This window comes from Dendrobates tinctorius, unplaced genomic scaffold, assembly GCF_039654945.1.
Source record: "Dendrobates tinctorius isolate UK_male_01 unplaced genomic scaffold, ASM3965494v1 ptg000046l, whole genome shotgun sequence".
Taxonomy (NCBI): Eukaryota; Metazoa; Chordata; class Amphibia; order Anura; family Dendrobatidae; genus Dendrobates; species Dendrobates tinctorius.
This window is the reverse complement of record NW_027361714.1, coordinates 20,709,529-20,727,274: the sequence shown is the minus strand read 5'-3', so window position 1 is coordinate 20,727,274 and position 17,746 is coordinate 20,709,529. Positions and strand designations below refer to the sequence as shown.

The window sequence follows — 17,746 nt, the reverse complement described above, 5'->3', positions numbered from 1 at the left end:
CCAGCAGCCTGGGACACTGAGGGAAGGAATCGCTGATAATGAGTGAGTTATGTATTGTAATCATGGAGTGGCCCAGAATACAGGACGATTTTCACTCCTCACTAGAGTTTCACTTTCCATAGATCACTGTTCAGTGTATGTCTGGGGGAGGAGCAGTTGGGTGGTTCTGCTCTCTGCACTGAGGCTGCTAGAGGGGGAGGATTTGTTACTGTGTGAGGAGGGCTTGTTCATGTGGACGGGGAGGGCCTGATGCTATGGAGGGTGGGGTTGTTGCTATAGAGGGTAGGTTTTTAGTAGAGTAGGAGGAAATGACCAGTTCTGATTGCAATGCCAGAACACCCCCCTTGGACGTTCTGATCAGAAGCAAGAGAGTGATATCTAGAAAACCCTGCAAGCTGTTGACAGAAGGTAAATTACTTATTGTCACCATTCTGCAGCCCAGATATGCACTGAGATTATGTGAAAAGCCCGGACAACCCCTTTAATAGTAGTTTTCACCATATAAGGGGAATCTACATACTCAGGAGAAATTGCACAACAAATGCTTTCCTGTTACCTTTGTGAAAATAAAAATTTGGGACTAAACAAAAATTTTTGTGGGAAAAATGTGATTTTTAATTTTTACGGCTCTATGCTATAAACTTCTGTGAAGCACGTGGAGGTTGAAGGTGCTCAACACACATATGGGCAGGCTTTAATTGCCGCTTGGTATATGTGCGTCCTACTCGGTCATGTCTTCTGACCTCCAGTTGTGTCTATTGCAACCAGCATGTAGTTATCACACGCCCATCATCCCTGATCAGATGACCAGCACGTCCTGTCATTTCAATGGTGCCCAACATACATCATGGTTAATTGCATATTTACAGCATCCATTCATCCCCATGGCGACCAATCTTTACCATTATGCCACCAGCATATGCTGTGGTAGGAATCCCTAAACTTTTGGCTCATCTTTCATCGTTTTTAAGAAATCTCAAGATGGAAGAGGCCAGGAGCCATTTGGTGAGCTGCATTTCTTGCTACAAACTTCACATGCCACAAATGCAAGCTTGTGACCCTGTTGGAGGAAAAGTTGCAAAATCTCGAAGAGAGGTTAGCTACGCTGAAGATCATTAAGGAAGGTGAAGAGTTCTTGGACAGAGCAGAATTATCTCTTCATGTTACAGAAAGAGAAGAAATTCGAAGTGCACCTGAAGAAACAGAGGAATGGAGACATGTGACCCAGAGAAGCAGGAGGATCAGGAGGCAGTCAGCACCCATACTGCTCAGAAACCAGTACCAGGCTCTCACGCAGGAAAACGATGAAGAAATACATCAGGATAAGACTTTGCCAACAAACAGCAACCTTGTACGCCTTCAGAGTCCTCCTGGATGGAGAAAGAAAAATGTTGTGAAGAAGAAACGGAGAGTGGTGGTCATGGGGGATTCCCTGTTGAGAGGAACAGAGGCCGCTATCTGCAGACCGGATATAACTTCAAGAGAAATGTGCTGTCTTCCAGGTGCAAAAATTAAAGATGTGTCTGACAAGATATCAGGACTCTTCAGACCTACAGATGACTACCCATTCCTGCTACTACATGTGGGGACAAATGACACCGCAAGAAATGACCTGGAAACCATCTGCAGAGACTATGAAGACTTAGGCAAGAAAGTGAAAGAACTGGGAGCGCAGGTGGTCTTCTCTTCCATCCTCCCAGTGGATGGCCATGGAACAAGGAGGTGGAATAAGATTCTGCAGGTGAACAACTGGCTACGTCGATAGTGCCGTCAGCAACGATTTGGATTTCTGGATCACGGAGTGAATTACTTATACGATGGACTACTTGCTAGAGATGGGGTGCACCTTACAAAGACTGGAAAGCAGGTATTTGGAAGTCGCCTTGCTACACTTGTAAGGAGAGCTTTAAACTAGAACAACATGGGAAGGGAAGCAAAAGACCAGAAAAAGCCATACGCCTGCTATTAGAAGTGGAAAGGAAGAACAAAGACGAAAGAATCTAATTAATAAAAATATTGGAGAAAGAGAAACCAATCACAAACTAAAATGTTTCTATACTAATGCACAAAGCATGGGCAACAAACAAGGAGAATTGGAACTACTAACACAGGAAAAGAAATATGATGTCATTGGAATCACTGAAACTTGGTGGGACAATACACATGATTGGAATGCAAGACTAGAAGGATACAACTTATTTGCAAGAAACAGACTTGATAAACGAGGAGGGGGTGTCGCATTGTATGTTAGAAACGCGTATATCTGTACAGAGATTGAAGCTTCAGAGACTGGGAGTTCTGTGGAAACTGTTTGGGTAAGAATACAAGGACAGAACAATGGAAAGGACACCATTGTAGGCATTTACTACAGGCCGCCTGTGCAAGCTGAAGATATGGATGAACTCTTTATGCATTAAATGGCCAAGTTCTCAAAAAATATGACATAGTTGTCATGGGAGATTTCAACTATCCAGACATTTGTTGGGAATCTCTCTCAGGCAAAACTAACAGGTCAAGGAAATTCTTATCCTCTCTTGCTGACAACTTTATCTTCCAAAAGGTAAGGGAGAAAACAAGGGGAACTGCTACCTTGGATCTAATCCTTATAAACAGGGAGAAAATGGTTGAGGAGGTAAAAGTGGCTGGGACCCTAGGAGGTAGCGACCATGCTATTTTAGAATTTTGGATAACTAAAGGCGGAAGACCTGTGAAGACTCAGACGTCAAGGTTAGATTTCAGAAAGGCAGATTTTAAGGGATTCAGAAAGAGAATTGGAGGGATCCAATGGCTGGATATCCTTAAAGACAAAAATGTCCAGGAAGGATGGGAAATCTTGAAAAATGAAATTTTCAAAGCACAGTTGTTAACAATTCCGAAAAGAGGGAAGAATATGAAGCATTTAAGGAAACCAGGATGGATGAACACAGAACTTAAGCACATGCTAAAAAGGAAGAAAAGAATGTTTATAAAATGGAAAGAGGGAGGCATATCTAAAGAAGAATATAATGCTGTCTGCAGAACCTGCAGGGCACAAATCAGATTAGCTAAAGCTGAAAATGAATTGAGGCTTGCAAGAGATGTCAAAAGCAATAATAAAGGATTTTGGGGATATGTCAAAAGTAAAAGAAAAGTCAAAGATGCTATAGGATTTTTACAGGATGAAAATGATGAAATGGTAAGACAGGATGTTGAGAAGGCTGAACTTTTAAATTCCTATTTTGCATCTGTTTTCTCTCAGAAAGGAAATGTAACATCAACTGTTATTCACTGTCCTATTAAGGGAATAGAAGAATCCAGGATATCTATAAACAGAAAGATAGTGAGGAAACACTTAGCTAACCTAAATGAATTCAAGTCTCCAGGTCCAGATGAATTACACCCCAGAGTACTGAAGGAGATAGCAGAAGAAATTTTTGAACCCCTCTCCATAATCTTTGAAAATTCTTGGAGAACAGGAGAAATGCCAGAAGACAGGAGAAGAGCAAATGTTGTTCCTATCTTCAAAAAGGGGAAGAAGGTGGACCCAGGCAACTATAGGCCGGTGAGTCTGACTTCAATACCAGGAAAGATCTTTGAACAAATTATTAAACAACATGTATGTCAATACCTGGATAATAATGAAGTGATTAAACAGAGTCAGCATGGGTTTGTAACTAATAAGTCATGTCAGACTAAATTAATTTCCTTCTATGACGGTATTACTGATTGAGTGGATCAAGGAAATGCTGTAGATATAGTATATCTTGACTTCAGCAAAGCATTTGACAAAGTCTCTCATACAATCCTTATTGAAAAAATGACTTAGTATGGAATGGACAAGGCAACTGTTAGGTGGATTCATAACTGGCTTAGTGATCGGACCCAAAGAGTGGTCGTAAATGGCTGCACATCCAGTTGGAAGAATGTCTCAAGTGGGGTACCACAGGGCTCTGTCCTGGGCCCTGTATTGTTCAACATCTTTATCAACGATTTAGATGAAGGAATTGAGGGTAAACTGATTAAATTTGCTGATGACACAAAGCTAGGAGGGATAGCTAATACTAGAGAAGAGAGAGAGAGGATTCAAAAAGATTTAAATAAACTGGAGAAGTGGGCAGCAACTAACAGAATAGTTTTTAACAGGGAGAAATGCAAAGTACTACATCTGGGCAATAAAAATGAAAAAAGCATATATAGAATGGGAGGAATAGGGCTAAGTGACAGCACATGTGAAAAAGACTTGGGTATACTAATAGATCACAGACTGAATATGAGTCAACAGTGTGATGCAGCAGCAAAAAAGGCAAATGCAATTCTAGGATGTATTAACAGAAGCATACAGTCTAGATCACGTGAAGTCATTATTTCCCTCTACTCCTCTTTGGTCAGACCTCATCTGGAATATTGTGTCCAGTTTTGGGCACCACATTTTAAAAAAGACAACAACAAACTGGAGCAAGTTCAGAAAAGAGCGACCAGATTGGTGACCGGTCTGCAAACCCTGTCTTATGAGGAAAGGTTGCAGGATTTGGGAATGTTTAGTTTGCAAAAGAGAAGACTGAGAGGAGACTTAATAGCTGTCTACAAATATCTAAAGGGCTGTCACATTGTAGAAGGATCAACTTTATTCTCATTTGCACAAGGAAAGACTAGAAGCAAAGGGATGAAACTGAATGGGAGGAGACACAGATTAGATATTAGAAAAAACTTTTTGACAGTTAGAGTGATCAATGAGTGGAACAGGCTGCCACGAGAAGTGGTGAGTTCTCCTTCAATGGAAGTCTTCAAACAGAGGCTGGACAGACATCTGACTGGGATGATTTAGCGAATCCTGCTTTGAGCAGGGGGTTGGACCAGATGGCCCAGGAGGTCCCTTCCAACTCTACGATTCTATGATTCTATGATTCTATGATTCTAAACCAGAGGGAATTTTAAAGTCCATTTAAATTGATAGAAAAGACGTGGGTATCTCCCCATTTTACATAAGGGGGTGGCAGCACTCTGCGCCTCCTAAGAAAATATCCACCACTGTTGGATTTGCATTTATGTATCTGTTTGTTAATCTTTTTTTAGACACTTGGCACTTTATTTAACACTGAGACATTTTTTGCTATTTGTTTGGAGCAATTTGGGCCTCACTCTGTTGGTGCCTTTCTCCATCAACAAGTAGACTCCCCTGATGACGTCTCCTTACGGAGAAAAAAATGTGTCAGGGGGAACTTTTTTCATGGATATACAACATGAGAGCTATACTTGGGTGCTTGTTACAGCGGAAGCATATACAAAGGGCAAAAAGGGTGGAGAAATCAATTCTACCACTGTGGATGAAAATCCCTGAAGTTTGATATCCCTATAATAGGTGATGTAGATGGGTAAGATCTACACAGTTTTTTCTATGTTTTATGCACAATGACACTTTTGTACATTATGTGTTCTACTTTGAATATCTAGGATCTAGTGGACCTCTTAAGGGCGACTTCTTCTATTATGTCAGTTTGGGGTTATGTTCTGAGATTTTAATAAAATTATTAAAGGTTAATTTTAAAGGGATCCTATATGCTGTTTACCAGACATGAGTGGTAGTCTCCATTGCTGATGTTAGTCAAGAAATTCAGAAGACTTTGTATAGATTTGACAGTTTATTCTCTACTCATTTTGAAGTTGGACCAACATCTTTATCATTGTGGTTCTTCATCATTGTGGTCAACCTTTACAAAATTTTCTGGATTTCTTGAATTACATCAGCAGCGCAGACTACCACTCCTATTCTCTCACTACCTGATCTATATGGTGGGATATCCCAACCTGAGGGTAGCGCAAGAGCTGTCAATCCTTGATTCTTTAGTTGTGGGTTAAACAATCCCAAAGGTGAGCAGTTATTAACCCCTCACCTATAAAAATGTGTCCGTCAGATAAAACCCTATTGTGTTTGGTGTTCCCCTGTTTTTACAATACTATCTTTGAATTTCTATATCAACTAAGGGCCCCGTCACTCATAGCAATCTCGCTATCGAGATCGCTGCTGAGTCACAAGTTTTGTGACACAACAGCGATCTCACCAGCGAGATCGCTGTGTGTGACAGCGATCAGCGACCAGCCCCCCTGCCGTATCGCTGATCGCTGCAAGAAACCTCTGGACATTTATTTCGTCGCTGATCTCCCGCTGGCCAGCACGCATCGCTGCATGTGACAGGCGGGAGACCAGCGATCAGGTGTAAAATAATAAAAAAATAAAAAATATAGTTATTATTCTCACCTTACGGCGTCCCGCGCAGTCTTCCCACCTCTCTCCACGCTCCCGGGCCCAGTAATCCTTTGCAAGAATGACCGCGAGACTTTGCGATCCAGCGAGAACGGACGTCATCGCGGTAATTCTTGCAAAGGATTACTGGGACCGGAGCGTGGAGAGAGGCAGGAATGCTGCGCGGGACGTCGGAAGGTGAGAATAACAATATTTTTTATTTTAATTCAATTTTTGACATGAATATGGCATCACGCTAATGAACACAGCGATGCCGCACGCGCAGCGTCGCTATGCTAATCGCTGGTGAAGCTGTCTGTTTGACAGCTCACCAGCGATCACATAGCGACTTACCAGAGATCCTGACATGTTGATATCGTTGTCGGGATCGCTGGTAAGTTGCTATGTGTGACTCCAGCTTAAGGATTGTGCACCTCAGACCATGTGGGGGCATCCCAGTAATGGACAAGACCTTAATCACAGGACAATAAATCTTTCACACTCCTTATCTATGAACTGTTCCAATATTTACAGCCACAATGGTTTTCTTCCCTGTTCCACATTGATAGTTCTGATTCTAATCACTTGTCTTATCTATTGCATTATTCCTATGTCCTCTTGTGCATAAATATGTTATTCTTCAGATTTTGTGCTATTCTATGCCTGATGAAGAGACCTGAGTAGTGTGGAAAGCTTGCAATTTGTTACTATCTTTTCAGTTAGCCATTAAAAGATATCAACCACTGAAGACTCTCAAATTTTAATATTATTCTATCTATGAATTAGTAAGAATTTTAATACCTTAGTATGCTGTATAGAGTAAAACATGAAAGGTATAAAATTAAAGCAAAGTACTGTATTGTATTCTTGTAAAATATTATTAAAAAGGAAAATAAGAAATAAAGGAATGGGAAGATGTGAATATGACTTGTGTAACAGTTACAGTCCACTGACCATATGAGCAGCAAATGTAGCTCAGCTAAAGGAAACACTGTATTCTAATTCTCATTTGACAGCATATCTGTTAAGGTCATCCCAAGTATCTTCTATACAAGGTGTTTTGCTGAAAAAGCTAAGATATGATCTTATAAACAGGATATTTATTGAATATATGTGGCATATTTATCCAATGGAAATTGTATTTTTGATCAGCAAAAGCTATGAGAACAACATACACGATTCATAAAATAATGAAAAAAAAAAGAATAATCAGTAGCCATCGTTTACTACATTTCTTTTCACAATATTGTTATGATACTTAGATTTTAGAATTTGGTAGCAAGTTCAGGTATGGAAAACTGTAGAAAACATCAACAATGTTGTAATTCAAATTTGGGTACTAAAAGGAGATAGAAGCCTCACACATGGAGATTCCTCTACATGTTTTTACAAGAAAGCAGCGAGGATAGGATGGTGACTTGTGGTTAACCATGTAGCTCTGTGGACCTGGGTTCAAACCCCACCAGGGACAACATCTCAAAGGATTTTGCATGTTATTTTTGTGGGCTTCCTCCCACACTACAAAAGACATAGTGATAGGAAATTTTGATTTTGAGCCCTAACAAGAACAGTCATGATTATGTCAATAAGTAAGATATAGAATTTATTAGCTTCTTTGTCTTTTGTCAATGAAGTAATATAATATTTAACTAGTTCAGAATACATGAAAACTTCATAATGTATTAATATACTGTAAATACAGGGTGTGCATAAACATTTATTGGTCTCCTAACATATATGTGCATGGAATGGCATGGCCTCCTCACACAGGAACATCTCTCCATTCATTCTCCACCGGATGTGGAAGTCAGTTGCTGACCAGACCGGATGGGAGTCAGGATGCACAGTAAGGGACTATAATTGCAATACCAATTTATTGCTTTAATTTCTGAGTGAAAATTAAGTATAAAACTCTGGTAACACTCACATCTAGAAATAGAATCCCCAGTTCCGTTTTTCAACTCTAAGGGCCCCATCACACATAGTGATCTCGCTAGCGAGATCGCTGCTGAGTCACAATTTTTGTGACGCAACAGCGATCTCACCAGCGAGATCGCTGTCTGTGACAGCGATCAGCGACCAGCCCCCCTGCCGGTACCACGGATCGCTGTAGGAGAGCCCTGGACATTTTTTTGGTCGCTGGTCTCCCGCTGGCCAGCACGCATCACTGCGTGCGACAGGCGGGAGATCAGCGATCAGCTGGTAACTAAGGTAAATGCAGGGTTTCTAAGCACGGCGCTGTGCTTAGAAACCCGATGTGTACCTTAGTTACCAGCACGCTGATGCAGGGAGCTGGTAACTAAGGTACACATCGGGTTTCTAAGTGTTGCACGCCCCTTAGAAACCCGATGTGTACCTTAGTTACCAGTTCCCTGCATCAGCGCGTTGGTAACTAAGTATACAGCGATGCAGCGCACTGGGCATCGCTGGTGCTGATCGCTGGTGAAGCTGTCTGTCTGACAGCTCACCAACGATCATGTAGTGACTCACCAGCGATCCTGACATGTTGATATCGTTGTCGGGATCGCTGGTGAGTCGCTATGTGTGACGGGGCCCTAAGAAAACTCAGTACTAAAAGTTGTGAAGCTACCAAGATATTGTTACTGTAGTAACTGCAAACTAACCCTTTTAGTATATTTTTTAATATATTCTGTCCAGTGATAATCGTGAAATAAGATAAAAAAAGAATTCTACACAAACATAATGAACCCAATTATGTGTCAGTGAAAATGAGGCATATCTATCAACTAAACTTGCTGGTATTGTTAGATTGAACTGGTGATCCTGGAACATAACCATTGAAATATTCACAATGAGCCCAAATATCCTTGAGATTTTCAGGAAAAACTGAACAAAGTTTTTGCAAATTGTTGTTACAATGGATCAGCTTATTTAGCTTAGAATCCTTAAAATAAAGTTGCTCAACTGTAAATTAATTTGCTCCCATAGTTTTAAAAATGTTATGAAAAATGAGTTACAAAGTACCCTACCTTCAAGTTGTATGCATCCATGAAAAGTCAAATATCCATATAGGTCCCATTGATATCAACTCTGGTGCTGGCACAGTTGCTATCCCATATGAACTCTGCAGACAATCAGCGGCGACTTTACTCTCACTTCCTTTGAAGGAAACTGACACTAGGAAGAAGTGAGAACTGCTGCTTAGGGATGAGCGAGTAATGAAGTATTCGGACTCGCTATACTCGTACCGAGTATACCCTAATACTCGGGTATTCGGTATGAATAGCAAGTCCAATGATAGTCAATGGAAAATGCGAGTAATTGTCTGCTGGACCCTTCAAAGTGGTCTGGGGGCTGAGGAAAACGCTAAAAAATGTGTAAATGTTAAAAAATGTATGCTGTAAACAAATGTATATAACATGGGGCACCTGGTCAGGGGCTGCACGATTGTTTTTACCCCACTGCTTCACTAGAATGTACAAACACTATTTTAAGTCCTTTGGTTTTATGCCGGAAGAGCGGGACTCGTACGCCACTTAGGCAGTGCCAGTGATATATCAGAAGTGCCGTAAGAGCGAGTGATGATGGAGGCAATCTGCCCTAGGGGTAGGGGCTGTGTTATGGTTAACGCAGGAAGAAGCCAACCTTCATCATCATCATCACAAGGGATTCAGAATTATAAGGCTGTGTTCACACACAGCATTTTTTTTAGCGGTTTTTACCGTGGTTTTCACTATAAAACCGCTATAAATCCACTAAAAATAAGCTGCACAGTCATTTCTATGCATTTTGCACTTTTTGTGCACATTGATGCGTTTTTTACCGCGAAAAAACGCATCGCGGTAAAAAACGCAGCATGCTCATTAATTTTGCGGATTTTCCCCGTTTTAGGCCTCTTCCATGTGGTTTTAAACCGCTGCGGAAAAAAAACGCATCAAAACCGCGCAAAAAACGCAAGCGGAAAAATAGGTGCAGTTTCTGGGAAGGGATTCAGGTTTTTGAGCAGAAATTTTCTGCAACGTGTGCACTTAGCCTAAAGCTTGGACTACTGTCCTTGTTGTGCCACTGCCCAATGTGTAGGCATTGATTTAGTGTCTTCCAAACATTAGCCATAGGGGCTGTATCATAGTTGATGAAGGAAGCAAGGCAGGTCTGAAAGGCCTAACAATTATGATAAAGCCAGGACTACTAGCATAGAGGTGGCCGTGCCCAGTGTCCAGGCATAGCCATAGTGTCTCCAAAAATTAGCCCAAGGGGCTGTATCATGGTTGATGAAGGACGCAAGGCAGGTCTGAAGGGCCAAACAATTATGATGAAGCTAGGAGTCGGACTACTAGCATAGAGGTGGCCGTGCCCAGTGTCCAGGCATAGCAATAGTGTCTCCAAATATTAGCCCAAGGGGCATGATAGCATGGTTGATGAAGGAAGAAGGGTCTCACTCTAATCACAAGTGCCTCCAATGGGAAATATTAGCGTAACATTGTTTTTAGCTTAGTGACCATGAGTTACATGTGTCAGAAGCATGTTTTGAAAACATGTGCAAGAGCAAGAATAGGGGCTTGTATGGGAATGGAATGGATGTGATCACCAATTTTTTAAAAAAACATGTTGGGTGACTTTAGGTTGGGATACTGTCATCTCGAGGGCTTAAATACTGTTGCGAAATCCAGTCCTTGTTAAATTTTATCAGAGTCAGGCTGTCTGCATTCTCTGTAGTCAACCGTGTACGTGTATCTGTGATGATTGCCCCAGCGGCACTGAAAACATGCTCTGACATCACACTAGCAGCAGGGCAGGCCAGCACCTCCAAGGCATAGAAGGAGAGGTCGGGCCAACTATGCAGCTTGGATACCCAGTAATTAAATGGTACAGATGAGTCAGGAAGGATGCAGGTATGGTCACTTAGATAGTCGTTGACCATCTTGTTCAACTTCTCCCTCCTTGACATTGCTACTGTTGCAGCTAGTCCTTGGTGATGAGCCGGTTTATTGAAGATCGCCCAGTTTGTGGACATTTTATCACCACCTTTTTTGGACTTACTTGGCGTATCTCTCCCCATTAATGCATGCTGTTGCACAGAGCTGGTATCTCTGCTAGCAGTGGTGTCTGAGGGTGCTGTTGCCATCAAATTATCGACAACGGCCTTCTTGAAAGATTCCATTGTGAAACCCCTTGGTGACAGCAACAGTAGCGAAGTAAATTTGTCCTTGTACCATGGGTCTAGAAAGGTGGCCAACCAGTATAGGTTGCTATTGAAAATGTGGATTACACGAGGGTCTTGGCACAGACAGTCAGATATGAAGTGTGCCATGTGTGCCAAGCTGCATAGAGGCAAATTTTCTGTGACCCCTGAAGGAGGAACAATACCCATCCTCTCCTCACACTGACTCTCCTCCACCTCCTCTTCAGCCCACCCATGCTGGACAGACATGAAGCTGGGGTTGGGATTCCCCTCTGTAGCATGACGTGTCCCCTCGGTACCACTGAAAAAGAAGTCCTCTCCCTCCTCAGTTTCATCATCATCTTCATCCCCCAACGTTGCCTGATGATATTGTCTGGACTAGGTAGGATCACCCATTGTGAAATCTTGCTCCATATCCAGCTGCTGGGTATGCAAAGATTCCATTTTTTGATTCTGCAGAGATTTTTTCAGCAGACATAGCATAGGGATGGTTACACTGATAACAGCCTGATCACCGCTCACAAGCTTGGTGCAGTACTCAAAGTTATCAAGCACCTCACAAATATCAGCGATCCACACCCACTCGACAGTTGTTATGTGTCTTGGCTGAGTATCAGTGTGACGGGCATGTTTAAGCTGGTATTCAGAAAGTGCCCTCTGCTGCTCACGTACCCTTGCCAACATATGATATGTTGAGTTCCACCGTGTTGGCAGGTCGCAAATCAGTCTGTGGTTTGGCAAATTAAATTGCTTTTGAAGTGCTGCAAGACTGGCAAAAGCGGTTGAGGAGTGGCGGAAATGGGCGCAATTATGACGCACCTTCTCAAGTAGGTATGGCAAGTCAGGGTATGTTTTATAAATTTCTGAACCACAAGGTTCAGCATGTAAGCCATGCATGGCACGTGTACCAGCTTCCTGAGCTTTAAAGCCGCCACCAGGTTACGCCCATTTTCGCAGTCAACCAGACCAGGTTGGAGTTGCAGTGGGGAGAGCCACTGATCGGTCTGTTGTTTTATTCCTTGCCACAGCTCTGCTGCAGTGTGTGGTGTTTCACCTAAGCAGATCAGCTTCAGCAGAGCGTTTTGCCGCTTTGCCGATGCGCTGCTGCACAGCTCCCAACTTGGGAGTGATGTGGAGGGTAATTCAGCATAGGATGATGAGGCGGAGGAGGAGGAAGAGGGGAGACTGGATGTGTATGAGGCGGAAACCCTGATTGAGGTTGGGCCCGCTATTTGTGGCGTGGGTTGGATATGTGTTGATGGTCCAGTTTGAGACTTTGTCCCACCCTCCACCAGGTTCAGCCAGTGTGCCATGACAGAGATGTATCGTCCCTGGCCACAATTACTTGTTCACGTGTCTGTTTTAAGATGAACCTTCCTGGTTACAGCGTTAGTGAGAGCACGCTTTAGATTGTTTAAGACGTGCTGATGTAACGCGGGGACAGCACAGCGGGAAAAGTAGTGCCGTCTGGAAACCGAGTAATGTGGGGCAGCCACAGCCAAAAGATCACGGAAAGACTTTGTCCCCACAAGCCTCAATGGCAACATCTCCATGGCTAGCAACTTGGCAATGTGCGTGTTCAGTATTTGTGCTTGTGGGTGCATGGCTTGGTATTTACGCCTCCTTTCATACATCTGGGGCACGGACAATTGGATGCTTTCCTGGGACAAACAAGTGGATGAGCTTGTTGTGGCCTGTGTCTGTGCAACCACAGCTTGTGAGCCAAAGGTATGATGATCACCTGCTTCCTGCCCAGCAGATTGGTGAGGCCGTATCACAGGCGACATGGCAGTGGTTTGACCCGCAGTCGCAGACACTGATTTGGTACCCTGTTGTTCAGCCCACCGACTAGGGTGCTTGGCTGCCATGTGTTTCCACTTACTGGTGGTGCTTTGATTGCCTTTGCCCTGGCCTCTGCTCAGCTTCCTATGACAGATGCTACAGATGACAACATTTGGTTCAGAAGGACTATCAGAAACATATTTCCAGACTGCGGCTGAACGCACACTTGCCTTGACTTGGGGCACAGAGTGATTGCTCTTGGCAACAGTTGACACATTTCGCACTGTGCTCAAACCAGTAGCCCTTGGTGCCTTTGTTGGTACTACATATCCACCTTCATCCTCTGTTCTGCTGTGCTGGCTATGCGTGCCAACGGCCCAGGTCGGATCGGTGGTCATCATCGACCACCTCGTCATCCATGTCATCCTCCTTCCGTGTTGATATTGGCGACTGGACAGATGGCAACTGTGTGTCATCACCATCAGCCTCCACCTCTTCACCCGGTATATCACGTGGATGAAAGTGGCTTTCTTCTGGATGTAGGGTTTCAAATATTTGGCCATCTTCAAGAGATGATACCCCCTCACGTTCCTCTTCAATGTCGCGCGGTGAAAGGCCAGTGGCAGCGAAAGAAAATGGACCAAAGAGATCCTCAGAGTTGCCAAGGTTGGGGTCAAATGTTTCCTGTGACTCCTGACCAGGTGATGAACTAGGAACAGGTTGAGAATAGGATGACCCAGCGTTATCTGTATGGACAGGAGACTGTTTTGTCATGGACGATTGAGTGCTGCTAGAACATTTCGTGGAGGCCTTGTCAGCCATCCAAGACAGTATCTGCTCTTGTTCTTCTGGCTTCCAGTCCTGTTTATGTTCCAGACTGGGAAATTTTGCCAGGAAACTAGATGCATCTACCTTCTTCAATCTCCCAGGCTCTGTGCCTTGTTGGGCACCAAGGACCCCACGTCCACGTCCCTGTCCCTTCACAACAGCCTTTTTAGGAATTTTGAATTTTTCTGCCATAGTTGCAGATGTTCAGATGCAGATATTGGGGAACAAGGAGCAGTTAGTGCTTTGTGGAAGGTAGCACTACAGCCTAGTACTGCTTTGTGTTTTACAAACAGCACCGCAGCAGCAGAAAAAAATTGCCCTGAGGTCTAAGGTGAGATTACACACCCCAGGAACCACACAAGACAGTGGTGCTGCCTGCGTGTCAGTTGTGCAGTACCATGCATGCATACTATTTGCTGTTATTATGTGAACGCAGCACAGTAGCAGCACAAAAAACAGCCCTGAAGTTTAAGGCAAGAATACATATCCCAGACACCACACAAGACAGCAGTGCTGGCTGCATGTCAGTTGTGCAGTACCGTGCGTGCTATTCGATATTCGCTGTGAACGCAGCATGGCAGCAGCACAAAAAACTGCCCTGAGGTTTAAGGAAAGAATACGCAGCCCCGACACCACACAAGACAGTGGTGCTACCTGCGTGTTAGTTGTGCAGTACCGTGCGTGCATACTATTTGCTGCTATTATGTGAACGCAGCACGGTAGCAGCACAAAAAACTGCCCTGAGGTTTAAGGCAAGAATACGCAGCCCAGACACCACACAAGACAGTGGTGCTACCTGCGTGTTAGTTGTGCAGTACCGTGCGTGCTATTCGCTGTGAATGCAGCACGGCAGTAGCACAAAAACCTGCCCTGCAGCTGTAAATGTGACCTAAAACAAGCTATGAAAATAGTCACTACTCGGTCCCTGACCTTATACTTTCAGCTCTGAAAAGAGCTTTTGGGTTTCACAGAGGATTTCTGGCTGATTTGAACCAAAAAACACAACTCTCCCTATCAGCTGCTCACACTCTCCCTACACTAGCTGTGGTGTTCTACATGCAATGTGCAGAAAATGGCGGCGGCAGGCAGGGCTTAGTGCCAGGCTATGATTGATGACTCATAGGAAGCTGGGTGGCCAGCCAATCATAGTAATGCCGCCCACAACCAAGAAGGGTGCGGCATTCCTGTGATTGGCAAATGCTGGGCGGGAGAACCGAATAGTGAGGCAAGTAGTGAAAAACTTGCTTTTGTTCGAGTACTGCGATTACCGCAATACCCACGAATATGCTCACTCATCCCTACTGCTGCTGCTTTCTGACTTCCTCCCAATGACAACTATGTCTGTAGGAAGTAAAAGTGAAGCTGCTGCTGATTGCCTGCAGGGTTCATGTGGCTTTAACAATGTCACTCGAACCACAGGAGACTACTCACTGACCTCGCTGTAATGGTGTTGGCAATGGAGGGGAGTATATTACTATTATTTTACATAGGGGAATATAGTAATTCAAAAGGGATAGTCTGAGTATTGAACAACCTCTATAAAGTCCGTATTGTCAATTTGATTCACATAGGGCACCTAGGAAAAAATTTAAGGATAGAATCTATCAGAACTCGGATATAAGTCTCAAACCTAAAGACTTCAGTAATGTGCTCCAAATTCATATGATACATGCTTCTTAATATTTGTTGCATTTTTGGGCTTTCCATGCTCCAAAAAATGAAAAACTACAACAGATCTACATTGTACACGAGATTTTGGCAAGCAGATTTTTTGTCATAGTAAATTTGTCACACTTTGATAGACCATTTCCCTTTTGGAAAGTTCCACTCACTTTTTAGAAAATAGTCAATGCCAGTGCAAAAAGGCACAAGGTGGGAAAATGTAGAGTAAATACCATTTTCTTCAAATTTAGTATTTTTGACACCAGATAAATGTGTAAGCATATTATGGATGTGCAAATAATTGAATTCTCTTTCTATGTAAAGTCACATTCTTTATCCTAATCATAAAAAATATATGTAAGTCCTCCATCCCATGGAGCAAGGGTGTTAAAAATGGCCAAACTAATATGTGGAAATTAATTATTTTCAATATTAACAGCAACATATTAATATTTGACATTAATGTCATTGCTTATTATTGAGCAGATTAAAGCCATCCCATTTTCTGATTTTTGTAAAGTCTATAAAAAGCAGTAACTCATACTGCTCTTGTTATTCAGCTCTTGTACCATGATCAATATCTCCCCTGAAAACACTATGATGTCCAAACAGCTCCCACGCACAATATGATGGTCCCACAGCTCCCCACACAGTATACTGAACCCCACAACCCTCCATACAGTGTGATGTCCCTACATCCCCTCAACAAAGTATTGTATAGGGTATGCAGAAATCAGTGAAATCAAGACGGAGGTGGGGAAGGTGGCCGGCCATTGTTTCCAGCTCTTATGCTGTCCCATCCATGAGCCGGATGGACCTCCACTATCCGATCATGAATAACTGAAGGCTTGCCATGGCCAAGATTTTCCCTGCAATGTTGCAATATTGTAGTATAGTATAAGCAGTTGGATGATTGTAGGTTCAAGTCTTCTAATAGGATAAAAATACAAATAAAAATATATTAAAAACATAAAAGTTTGAATCCTCACTTTTTACTTTATTGAATATAAAAAAAAGAAAACATATTAGGTATCACCACATCTGTGTTAAAGCGCTATACTTTCCAAAGTCATTGCAGGGAGCATACCTGCCATGTACAGTAAGTAGCATTAATATTTCCCTTACTTTGTGGTACACTGGCATCCTTTTATCTAACACACCTTGCCTTGGATAAAAGGATGCTACGTAAATAGTTTTTCCATGAACATTTCTCTGATATATTCACCTTGATGATTAACAACCCCTATCTGATATCATCCAACCAAAAGAAAAAATGCCATTTTATTGTCATTAACGTTTTTTCATTTGCAGACTAAATAAATTGTGCAATATTATAATTATTCTAAACCGATGACTAACAATATTTTGGTAGATTGTCATGGTAAATAGCAGATAGGTTGATTTATGTTCACGTTTACACATCTTTTATCTGTGATGTACTTCATTATTCAAATGATCAGATAATACTTATGTTTATATCATTAGAGGCATTATTCATCAACCATTTACTAGGATGAAACGTTCATTAACATTAAATGCTTTCTTCATACACAGCCCACGGCGGATTTTAAAGTTGATTTCTAAATCACATAAAAAACAGGACTTAAATGAAAACTTTGAAGACAAATGAGTGGGGTTAAAGTGTTGACAAGAAATCATGAATCACTTTCAAGCATGGATGACTGAAGTAATAGTGAAAGTGCTACTTGATGACTATAATAATGTGGCTCAGGTGGAGACATTATCTAGGGGATTGAATATGGCCTCCACTATAACAAGGTAACCCAGAGACAGATGGGACCTGTGATCTCTTAAGTCAGTACCTTCCACGACTCAGCTATTTATGTGAAGTATTCTACATTTCCATTTATTATCGAAAACATATCTAGAAAAATCATCAATACCTTTTCTCCATGCTGCTATTGCTTACTGTCATAAATAAACTATGGTCACTACTTAAAAGGAACCTATTACAAGCAAGAATGCTATTTACCTACAGATTTAGGGTTCATTTGTAGATAAATGGCATTAAAATCTTATTAGGCTGCCTCGCTGAGGCAACAGATACAGGAAGAAAATGAACATACAGTATCTCACAAACGTGAGTCCAG

The 17,746-nt window shown here is 42.4% G+C and overlaps 1 protein-coding gene across 1 annotated transcript in view; it reads right to left on the bottom strand.

The window, feature by feature from the left end:
* The window catches only part of NKAIN2 (sodium/potassium transporting ATPase interacting 2), a 1,580,095-nt gene that overhangs the window by 925,099 nt on the left and 637,250 nt on the right, over positions 1–17,746 (bottom strand). The window lies entirely within an intron of this gene.